The sequence below is a fragment of the Pinus tabuliformis genome, chromosome X (genome assembly GCF_031772625.1).
Source record: "Pinus tabuliformis cultivar Carrire ecotype Pingquan chromosome X, CPIR1, whole genome shotgun sequence".
Taxonomy (NCBI): Eukaryota; Viridiplantae; Streptophyta; class Pinopsida; order Pinales; family Pinaceae; genus Pinus; species Pinus tabuliformis.
Window position 1 is genome coordinate 1,193,554,572 of NC_142308.1, and position 10,965 is coordinate 1,193,565,536.

Here is a 10,965-nt window from a genome sequence, read left to right on the forward strand (position 1 = left end):
CCCCATTCACCCTTAGATCATGTACCAAACATTCCTCAATGGTTCTAATTGTGGGACAATTGACCGTTAAAACCTCTATATCATCCCATCCCATTATATCTAAAAGCAAAATGTTGGGAGCGGAGATGGTGGGCTTATTCAGCCAGTGCAGCTAGATATTTCGAGCTTTTGCAGAAGTGGGCAATGTGATGCAAACCAGGATAATGAATCATCGGTCAATTGCATGTCTGTGAAGGAGCAAGTAATGAGATGGTTGAATCCAGAGGAATTTGTTGGAATATGAGTGAGAATGAAAGAGTTGAGCGTGAGCGTAGTGAGATGAGTGCAAAAGAAAAGGGCAGGAGGTGGAATTTCTTTTACCGTGGAATAGCCGAGATTGAGGTGTTGGACATTCTTGTCTGCTGCATACTGCACCCATTTCCATACGCTTTCGCGGCCAAATTCCCAGTTGTTATCAATTGGGTAGGTGCGAGTGCCTGTACTGTCGTTGAAAAGATGGAAGGCCTCTAGATCGAAGCAATGCGATTGCAGAATGCTGGAGATTGCATTCTCTGCCGTGCAGATCGATAACGGATCCGGTGTGACAGGCCCCTGCAAGAGGAGATAAGGACATATTTTGAGTTGGGGTATTTGAGTGTAGAGAAACCTCCATCTTTTCGAAAGAACGGAGCATCTGACTGCCTCTCTGATTGGGAGTTTAGAGAGGATGACGCCCAGAATCTCATTTGGAAGTGGGGAAAACTTGTCTGAAGCCGGCATGATGATGTTTGGCAGTGTTCAACTAATATTTACTGCGAAACGTGGGATGTGGAATGAAGGGACGGAGAGGTGGAAGGGAGAGCTGCTGGAAAGAAAAACGCGATTTTATAGGGGGAGGGAGATTGTGAATATGCAGCAACGTGGGGAGAAACCGATGGAAATTGAGGGTCAGATGTATTTCTATTTAGGAGGGAGAAACTGATGGAAATTGAGGGTCACATGTATTTTTATTTAGGATGGTCAAACATTATTTGTGGACGCGTATGAAACCAATTAGTGTGGTTCATCGTCAGGACAAGTTGAAGAAACAGATCCAGGTTAGCAAGTTAAATAGACAGAGCAGAGCCTCCAACGGTTAAAAAGACTAACAACTACTTTTAATAGTGGTACCGGTTAGCAAGTTAAATAGACAGAGCAGAGCCTCCAACGGCTAAAAAGACTAACAACTACTTTTGATAGTGGTACCGGGATCAAACCTTTTTAATAATTTAAGGGAAAAAAGTTACCCTAAGGGGACCAATCCCTTAAAATAAATAAAAATAATTTTATGATAATAGTTAGTTAAAAATTATTAATAAATAATTAAAATTTTATGTTAAATTAGTATTTAAAAATAATTCATGATAATAGTGAATTAAAAATAAATAATTAAAAATTATAAGTAAAATTAATATTTGAAGGAATTTAGATAAAAACATGACCATTCTTATATAAATAAATGAATATAAAAGAAAGAGAAGGTCAAAAATATGGATAAATAAATGAGAAAAATAATATAAGTCAACTTAAAAATAACAAGAAACGAGAAAAGTAAAATAAGTCAGAAAAATAAATAAATAATAAGAAAAGAAAATAAATAAATAAAAATAAAAATAAAAAATTAATAATAATAATATAAAATAAATAAATAAATAAACAAATAAATTAGCTAAGAAAGAAGATGGTAAAATCAATAGAGATGATCGCTGGAAAATCAGTTGGTGTTGGGTCTATTTATTTATTTTATTTTTTTCTGACTTATTATATTTTTCTCGTTTCTTGTTATTTTTAAGTTGACTTATATTATTTTTCTCATTTATTTATTCATATTTTTAACCTTCTCTTTATTTTATATTCATTTATTCATATAAGAATGTTCTGGTTTTTAACTAAATTCCTTCACCCATCAATGGCTAGAGTGTTTGGAGATTAGGAGTCGCACAATACCATCCATAGATATGCCAGTTATCGGTGCTAGGGTTAGTTCTCGGTGTAATCACCCAAATCCTGCTCCCTCCTCATGCCATTATCGTCTCCTGTGCCTCCAGAAGCACTACACACCAACGTTTCGAACCCTGGTCACTGTAATCATCAATTTTCTCTACCTCGAGGCTGAGGCATCACTAGCCATGTACTGGGTTGCAGTTGAGTTGGACATTGTTGGAATTCCATTATGGTTTTCTTTTTGTTTGGTGGCTCAGGGTTAACGTTGTTCCTGGCTTGTCCACAGGTAATTTGAGCTAGCGTTTCACAGCTAGTTGCACGAACCATGTCAAGGATTGAGGTAGAAAAATTCTCTTTCGGACTCTTACGATTCATGACTTACAGATGCTTTCGTAGACAAATTTTCTGCGTTAAGTTTGTCGGAGGTTTTCTTAAAGATATTTTTTGCTTGATGCGTGTAAATTTTTAGCTGGGTCTTCACTCATACTTTGTTCTTATTAAATAACCCTGCTAGACTTATTCCTTTGCAAGTGGAAGCATTCAAGCATATTATCATCAAGGTATGTCTATTGTTTGTCCTTTTATTCCTCCAACAACCTTAAATATTTTACAATATAACGTTTCCCTTACTGGTATCCTTATGTGATGTCCAGGTTCGTTGGCATGGCGTGCCTTGCTCGTTCGCTTTATAATTTATATGCTCTCGGCTCAGTACACATCCTCCCAAGTTCTCCTTAAACATTTTCCCTTTATTTGTTGAAATACATTTATCTTTCTGGTCAGGCGAGACCCATATGGATAGTTTTTTTGCTAGGCGAAGAATAGATGGTTATTTTCTTTGTTCTATTATGGTCGTATGGCCCAGCCTCTTTCCGACCCTTTTTTATTGTCATATGTACTTAGGGGTGTTAGTTTCATATGGCTAACAACAATTATACTTCCAGTTAGTTGTAGGAATTCGTTCTTGTAAGACGACGAATGGATTCTCTAAGGTCACGTCTTGCTTCTACAGTACATTGATAACAACACTCGGGGAGATTACTCACACGTACAATAGGGTAGTCGGGTAGTATGGTTAAGGGTACAGTTAATCCTCCTTAGTTAGTTCCTTGAAAGATTGGATCCAGTACTATCGTTGGACCCATGTGTATATCATGATCTATATCACTTGACACACCTTTGCGACCATAGTTCCCTACTTTACTTGAAGATCACCCTGTACCTTGCCTTCTAGATTAGATCTAGTTGTTGGGGTTCTCCTATCATCATCGAGATCATATCTAGGAGTTGTTGATTTGGGGTAGCATCGGATGTGATCTAGCAATGAAAGTTGGTAGAGAGGCTAAAAAACATGATATCTCCAAGACCAAGAAATGGTTTGGGGAAAATTCCACCCAGTTAGAGAGATATTAAAATAATTAATATTTCTAATGGATTCATAAGTCTAAACTTAGTAAAATAAAATTATTAATGGGTTTTAATATAAAACTTGGTGAGAATGTTCTAAAAGACATGGATCAAGCCAAATATAATCTTAGCCATTGATTAGAAATTTAATCTCGGTCGTTGAAGACTCAACAAAAAAAGTATAAGAGGAGGCTTGAGAGTGAGTTCGAGACTCACCAAGATTGATTAGTTGATTTGATTTTCTAGAGCAGGGTTTGATCAAAAAATTCGAACAAGTCATCTAAGTTGCAATGAGGGGCAGTGAGTGCATAGCATAGAGGTAGAGATAGTGCTGAAGGACCAACAAAGAGATTGAGGTGGTTAGGCAGTGCCAGCAAGAGCCACGCAGAGGGCAAGAGCGACTGCGCAGAGGCTAGAAGGGCCTGCGTGGGTGACACAAAAGGCTAGAGAGCCAGCGCAAAATAGAATAAGGTTGATGCAATGGGTTTTAGAGTGACACAAAGGCCAGGAGGGCTGACGCAGAGCCCCACAGAAGCATTGGAGAGACTTTCATGCGGCAGACTTGTTGAATATCTGCTTCCGAAGAGAGGTAGTACTGCGAGATAGAAATCTTTGTTGGGTCAGTTAGTTTGGCACCTTAGTTGTATTCAAGAAAGATGCTTAATAAAAAAACCCTCAGAACTATTGAGCCAATTTTCCCAAGTTCGATTTTTCCGGCAATGATTGTCCAAAAATAACGGTATCGATTGTGTGTTTGTCTACTATTTCAGTTGATGATCTGTATATGAGTTGAGACTGTATTTGTGTTTTTCTTTTTAGTATTTATATGGTTAAACAACTTTTTAAGGAATAAACAATTAGGTGAAATAAACCAGATAATGCACGAAGAATTTCTGACGTGTTAGACTTACAAATTTCAACATGGTATTCGAGCGTTGTAGATCACAGGAGGACTGAAGGCACCAACATAATCAGAAGTATTTGCAGTTGTTCCGAGAGACAAAGCTGCTCCTAAGAAGAAAGCAACAAAGAAGGAGTGACACAAAGGGACCGCGTCATCATTTCGACCCAGAGAGAGGGCCAACGCAAAGGAAGAAAGAGGTAGAAGAGGCTCATGAATAGCTATGTCATCCTACTCAGTCAGGTAGGCTTGACGTGGTTGTCCAAAGGAGTGATTTAAGCCTTTGCCGAGATTACGCAAAGATAGAAGGCTCAGTTTCTTCAGTTGTTGGGGCACAGGTAAGTGTGGGAAGGTTATGGATTAAGAAGCTGGTGGGGTTCTATTGCTATCTAAATAGAACAGTGCCTAATGGGACAGAGCCAAGGTAGAGGGAGTCACTGCCTTGTCGAATTTCTAGCCAAGAAAGCCAAATCCGAGTTGCAGTTGCAAAGAGGATCGGAGAGGAGCACATCGAAAGTTTGCGGGAATATTTCCAGTAAGGAAATCAAGACTCAGGGGGAGTCTAGGAGAGAAATTTCGGGAGGGAAGTCAAGACTTAGAGCAAGACTAGGAGAAGAGCGGATATGGAAACGAATAGATTGGGGGATTAGGATGGGTTGGACGGGGCTTCCAACGTTGTCATCTAGAAGGCCAAGATCATGTATGTACTGGATAGACATTACATGAAGGGTTTTGCTTTGAGAACTGTGGCTATCTCAGTCAACCCAACTAATAATGAAAGGTATGAGGGTTCAATGTCCAAGGAAAATTTACATAATCCTTGATGGGGTCAAGGATCATGTAGTACAACATATTGCCGAGAAGAACATGACAAGGGAAATTTGGGATACCTTAACGACATTGTATCAGGGCACTTCTGTGCAGAGGAAGATGCTAGTTGGAGAACCAAAGAGTTTTTTTTTGCATCAGATGGCAGAGCCATTGGAGTTGTGGATTCAGAAACCAGTTACCTGTGAATGAGGACATGATGCAATGATAGATCAAGGACAGTTTAAAATTTAAGGGGGGGAGTATGTAACACCCCTTCCTTGTGTACTACATTATTGTAAACCTAATCTATTTTAAATCTAGGTGTGATATCCTCCCCTGTGTGTTAAATGTTTGTAAGCCTAAGCTGAGGAAAGCTAGGTTTGACACCGTCCATTGTGGGTTAATCTATTCTGCACCTAAAGTGAGGAAAGCTAGGTTTCATACCTTCCATTGTGGGTTAAACTATTCTGCACCTAAAGTGAGGAAAGCTAGGTGATATGTAATATGAAAAGAAAATGTATTATTAAATAAATTAATAAAATAAATCACTTGGAGGGTGGAGCACCAAGAGAGAGGAGATGCTTGCCAAATCCCACAAGGAATGGGATATAGATTAATCTTTCATGAGAAAGCTACTAGATGTAATTCTAGATAAGCTTGGATGGATTGGATATCCATCAGATGGATGGGAGATAAAGATCCATTGAACATAAAGTTGGAAATAATTAATTCCTACTTGTCTATGGTTGTAATTCTCCATTTGAGGAGTTTGTTCCTACATAATAGGGATTTAGTTTCTCCTAGTTTAGTGTGTGGTTGAGAGAATCTCTCAACCACACTACAATACGTCTAAGATAGCATTCCTATCTTGAGACTATTGATTGTATAAATATGTGTGTAATTCCCTTATTCATGTGAATAGAATATATTATTGAGCGTCTGTAATTTTATCTTGGTATCAGAGCTTCAGAGTCTTGTGAGGGCCTGGCCCCTCCTAGGCTTGGCCACCCTGGGCTGAGGGAAAATAATTGAGTGTATAATTTCATTATTTGTTTGTCCATCGAAAGTTGTGTGGGTAATGAGCGATCTGCCAGAGTGGTGCTTATCTTGATTCGTACGCCTCGAGGAGGTCACAGTTAGGAGGTGCAAGAATTCAGCTGCTGGTGTACCAGCTGGGAAACGAACCTGGGTCTGTACCGTGGCAGGGTTTTAGATCTAAGGGAGCAGGCTATTGAGACCTCCTTTGACCGCCGTGCACATAGGACCTTTTATGTTTCGAGCCATGGCATCTCGATGCTGTTACTAGATGAGTCGAAGAAGACAATAGGTCAGCGGCTGGAAATCGATGGAGAGGAACGAGCTTATGAGAGCAGTAAGAAAATTTCTGTTAATATAGACGATCCGGACGGAGAAGACAAGGGTTACGTGCCTCCATTTTCATGGCGGAAGTTGTGGCTGTTTGTGGGGCCTGGATTTCACATGAGCATTGCATTTCTTGATCCAGGGAATCTCGAGGGGGATTTGCAGGCAGCGGCGGTTGCAGGGTACTGCTTGCTATGGCTTCTGATGTGGGCGACGGAAATGGGTTTGATAATCTAGCTGCTCGTTTGAAGTCCAATCCGGGCTAGACCATCTGGAAGAGGATGTTACAGGAAGAGAGCAAAAGCGTTACCGTGTCTGCGACCCGCAGCTTTCGGAGCGAACCGTGGTAGTAATGGGGGCAGACCCACACGAATCCAGAGTCTGTCTCGTGCACACGCTGATGGCCTGCGCAGAAGCGGTGCAATGCAGTAATTTGGCCATCGCACGAGAAATGGTGAAAGAAGTGAGAATTTTGTTTTCTGCAATTTCATTTCTACCAAACCTGCCCTTATCTCAAATTCGCTCACTTCATAGCCAACCAGGCCATTCTGGATGCCTTCTCTGGGCACCAACAGGTTCATGTCATAGACTTCAATCTGAAACAGGGGATCCAATGGCCGGCCTTGATACAGGCACTGGCTCTTCACCCCGGCGGGCCACCGGCTTTCAGGCTAACCGGAATCGGCCCACCCCAACCCGACGGAACCGATGCCTTGCAGGAGGTCAGCACGAGGCTCCACCAATTTTCAGAGTCCGTTATTGTAAAATTCTCCTTCCGTGGCTATGTTGCCACAAGCCTCCCCGACATCAAACCATGGATGCTCGACGCCCAGCCTGAGCTCGAGGCTGTTGCAGTGAATTCTATCCTTGAGTTCCATCGTCTCCTGGAGGACCCCATCCCGGGACGACCCAGTGCCATCGATCGAGTACTCGCTTCCATCTGGAGCCTGAAGCCCAAGATCTTGACAGTGGTTGAACAGGAGGCCGACCACAACCGCCCTGTTTTCTTGAATCGATTCACAGAGGCACTGCACTATTATTCCACAGTTTTTGATTCCCCGGAGGCGCGCGGGTTGCAGGCCCAGAGCGAAGAGCTGGTGATGTCATAAGTCTATCTGGGTCGAGAAATTTGCAACATTGTAAGCGATCAGAACGGTTGGAAAGGCACGAACCTCTCTTGAATTGGAGCGTTCGCTTGAGAAACGCTGGCTTCTAGCCTATTCCTTTGGGATCCAGTGCTTTCAAGTAGGCCAACATGTTTCTCAGTCTCTTCTCAGGTGGAAAAGGATATAGGGTTGAGGAGAATAATGGGTGTCTAACACTTGGTTGGCACAACAGACCTCTAATTGCTGCTTCTGGCCTGATGAACTCGACGAGGAATTCGACACTTTCCCAACTTCAAAAAGTTCTGAGATGGTTGAGGAGTGTTGCGGGCAGAATACAGACTTTGGTCAGAAACTTGGCAACAAAGTGTGAAAGATTTCAGTCTCTCTTGAGCTGGAGAGATCCCCGTGCCACAACCATATTTGTCACCTTTTGCTTGTTTGCAGCCATAATTCTATATTCACTCCGTTCCGATTAATGTTCGTTATATCAGGATTTCATATGCTGCGCCACCCGATACAAACTTCCTTATGCTCCGCTTAATTTCTTTAGGAGGTTTCCTGCACGAACTGATAGCATGTTGTAAGGAGTTTGAGCAATCAATTCTGAGGTAGCCAGCGCAAATCAGTTGATGGGAAACCGCGCTGTGATAGGGTTTTTGTTGTTGAGGAAAGAAACCTAGCAACATCTACATTCTTCATTCAAAGAAGAGAACAACTTTGTGGTAGATTTGAAGGAAAAAGCATTGTTGTTTGTGCATACTTGGGTAAATGTTTTTTTTTGGTGAAGTATTTTTTTAGAATTTAAATTGATATACATATTGAGATTAGCCACTTCAATATGAAGTTATTTTGTTAGAATTGGCTATTCTAACAAATGACAGGTTCATGGATGTTCCAAGAATTTATTTGACAAAGATGCCCAAGATGTGAACAATGAATAGATGAGATAAAGTAGCAGCAACAACGGTTATGGTGGACAACAAAGTAGATTTTTGTTTGAGTTAGTGTGGCTTGTGGAATAGACTCCCTAACATGTTATTGTAATAGTCATTGTATGTACCCAGAAACTCCAAAATGTGGAATCAGATGTAAGATTTTTAAAGGCATCTGAAAGTTCGTGGTGATCTTAAAACCACTTTGTAATGGTTTATGGTCAGCCTGAAACCATCTTTTATCACTTGAAAGTGAGGGTTGGTGGTGAGCCAGAAACCATCTATATAGTCTTTGTGACTGAAGTGCCTTTGTGGCTGAATCGTCTATGTGGCTTGAGGTGCCTTTGTGGCTGGAATCGTGGATGTCAATGCGTTGTTTGACAAGCTTTCCTTTGTGGCTGTGTGTACACGAGAGCTTTGTGCTCAATTGAGCAGGTGGACTGCAGAACACCTGGCTTAGACTCAGATGATTTTTTCTGAGTAGAAGGGGATTGGCACGTTTTTCACGCTGACAGCAGCGCCAGGAAGGCCAACTAGTGCGTCTGTTAGGCCATTAATCGCGCAAATGGGCGCAGGTTTTTTTTCGTTCAGGATCGCGCCAATTCACCTTCAAGGGGATCCGCGGGATCAAAGAAGTTGAGGATCTGTTCAAGGGCGACAGATTGTGCTTTTGGAGGTTTTGTACATGCAATTCGCCTGATGGTGGTGGATTTGACTATCATGACAAGTAGTCATTAAGGGGGGAAGTTGGAAATAATTAATTCCTACTTGTATATGGTTGTAATTCTCCATTTGAGGAGTTTGTTCCTACATAATAGGGATTTAGTTTCTCCTAGTTTAGTGTGTGGTTGAGAGAATCTCTCAACCACACTACAGTACGTCTAAGATAGCATTCCTATCTTGAGACTATTGATTGTATAATTATGTGTGTAATTCCCTTATTCATGTGAATAGAATATATTATTGAGCGTCTGTAATCTTATCTCATAAAAGCTTTGTGGGAGAAAAAGGCAATCTTTTTCTGTGAAAATACGTCGTGGGAGATAAAGACAAGATTTTCTGGATAAGACCTAGGCAAACGAAAAAATCCATAAAGCGGGATGCCGCTAATGGTAAATAAATCATGAAAGGGGGTACTAAATACCCATTGCATCCATCAATTGAGGACAATTGATCCTTGGCAAGATGTTCGGCTCGGGGGGAATTCAGAGGTTATTCATGGCTTGGTGGTGGTGCTTCTCCCTCCAAGAGAGGTTTTAGTTGGCATTAGATGCATGGGATGTTTGTAGGATGATTCTTACTCTCTCTCTCTCTATTATAGTTCCAGTTTGTCTATGAGAAGATTTAAGTTTTTCTTGCCATTAATGAATGAATTGAATGAGATGTTTATGACTAAATTTCTGGTGTTTTCCTTCATTACAATCTGAGTCACTTGTATGAAATATGTTTACTTTGAAATTGTTTAATCCTTTATCTCAGGGTTACCTTTATTATGGAGATAATGGTTTTCATTATGCATGTTGCATTCGAGTGTCAAGTTAGAAATAGAAGTGTATAAAGTGGGTGACAATACTTGTACCCATGAACTATCTATTAAAAATTGCATGTGCCAATTATACTTAAGTAGATTACCGTGTTAATTATTTTTATGATAATGTATTATAATTGTGACTCCTTATATCTCTAAGAACAAAGTTAATATTGAAAGCATAATATGTGGTTATAATACACTAATGGGGTTTAAGAGGAGATCATATATGAATAGGTGAGATAGCTATGAAATCTACATCTTAGCTTTAAATAAGAAATATAGTATACCTATTATACTTCATAAATTAAATACTTATGCATGTGGAACAATCATGGAATTAATGCTTGATTCTCCTGAGTGTATGGCCAATGGTTGAAATTATTTGTGTTTGCATGTCTAAGACTACCTTCAGACTAGTCCAGATAGTTATGCATGTGAATGAAGGGTTGGTCAATAACATATTGACTATGTGTAGAGTACTATGATCATGATACAAAACCATATTAATTACAGTAAACTTGAATTAATGTCCATTAATACTTGTATGGATTAACCCAAGGGTTTCATAGGACGCATGCCATGATTAGTTTTTAACGGTTGATCATATACCATAGACTTGTTAATGAATCTAAGGCTCCATATAATAAAACCAATAAAACAATTAAGGGGAAATTTGTACTATGGCCTAATAATAATATGGCTGAGGTAATTTTAGAAGACAAGATGTGCAAGGAGGGGTAAAACTTTAACTATAAATGAAGAAATCCTTAATTTAATGGAGCCTAAGGTGAAATTTTTGGGTAGGCAAGGAGGTTCATTACATGTCTCATGCATGATTATTCAATCATCCTCCTACATAAATATCACACATGCAACTATACACATATGCTGAGAGAATTCAACAATATATACAAGGTAAGGAGCAACATACAGTACATTCCATGCAATGGAATC

The 10,965-nt window shown here is 40.1% G+C and overlaps 1 pseudogene; it reads left to right on the forward strand.

Moving 5' to 3' along the window:
* Nucleotides 1–249: 249 nt before the first annotated feature.
* LOC149144217 (DELLA protein GAI-like) lies at nucleotides 250–8,024 on the forward strand (annotated as a pseudogene).
* Nucleotides 8,025–10,965: the final 2,941 nt, after the last annotated feature.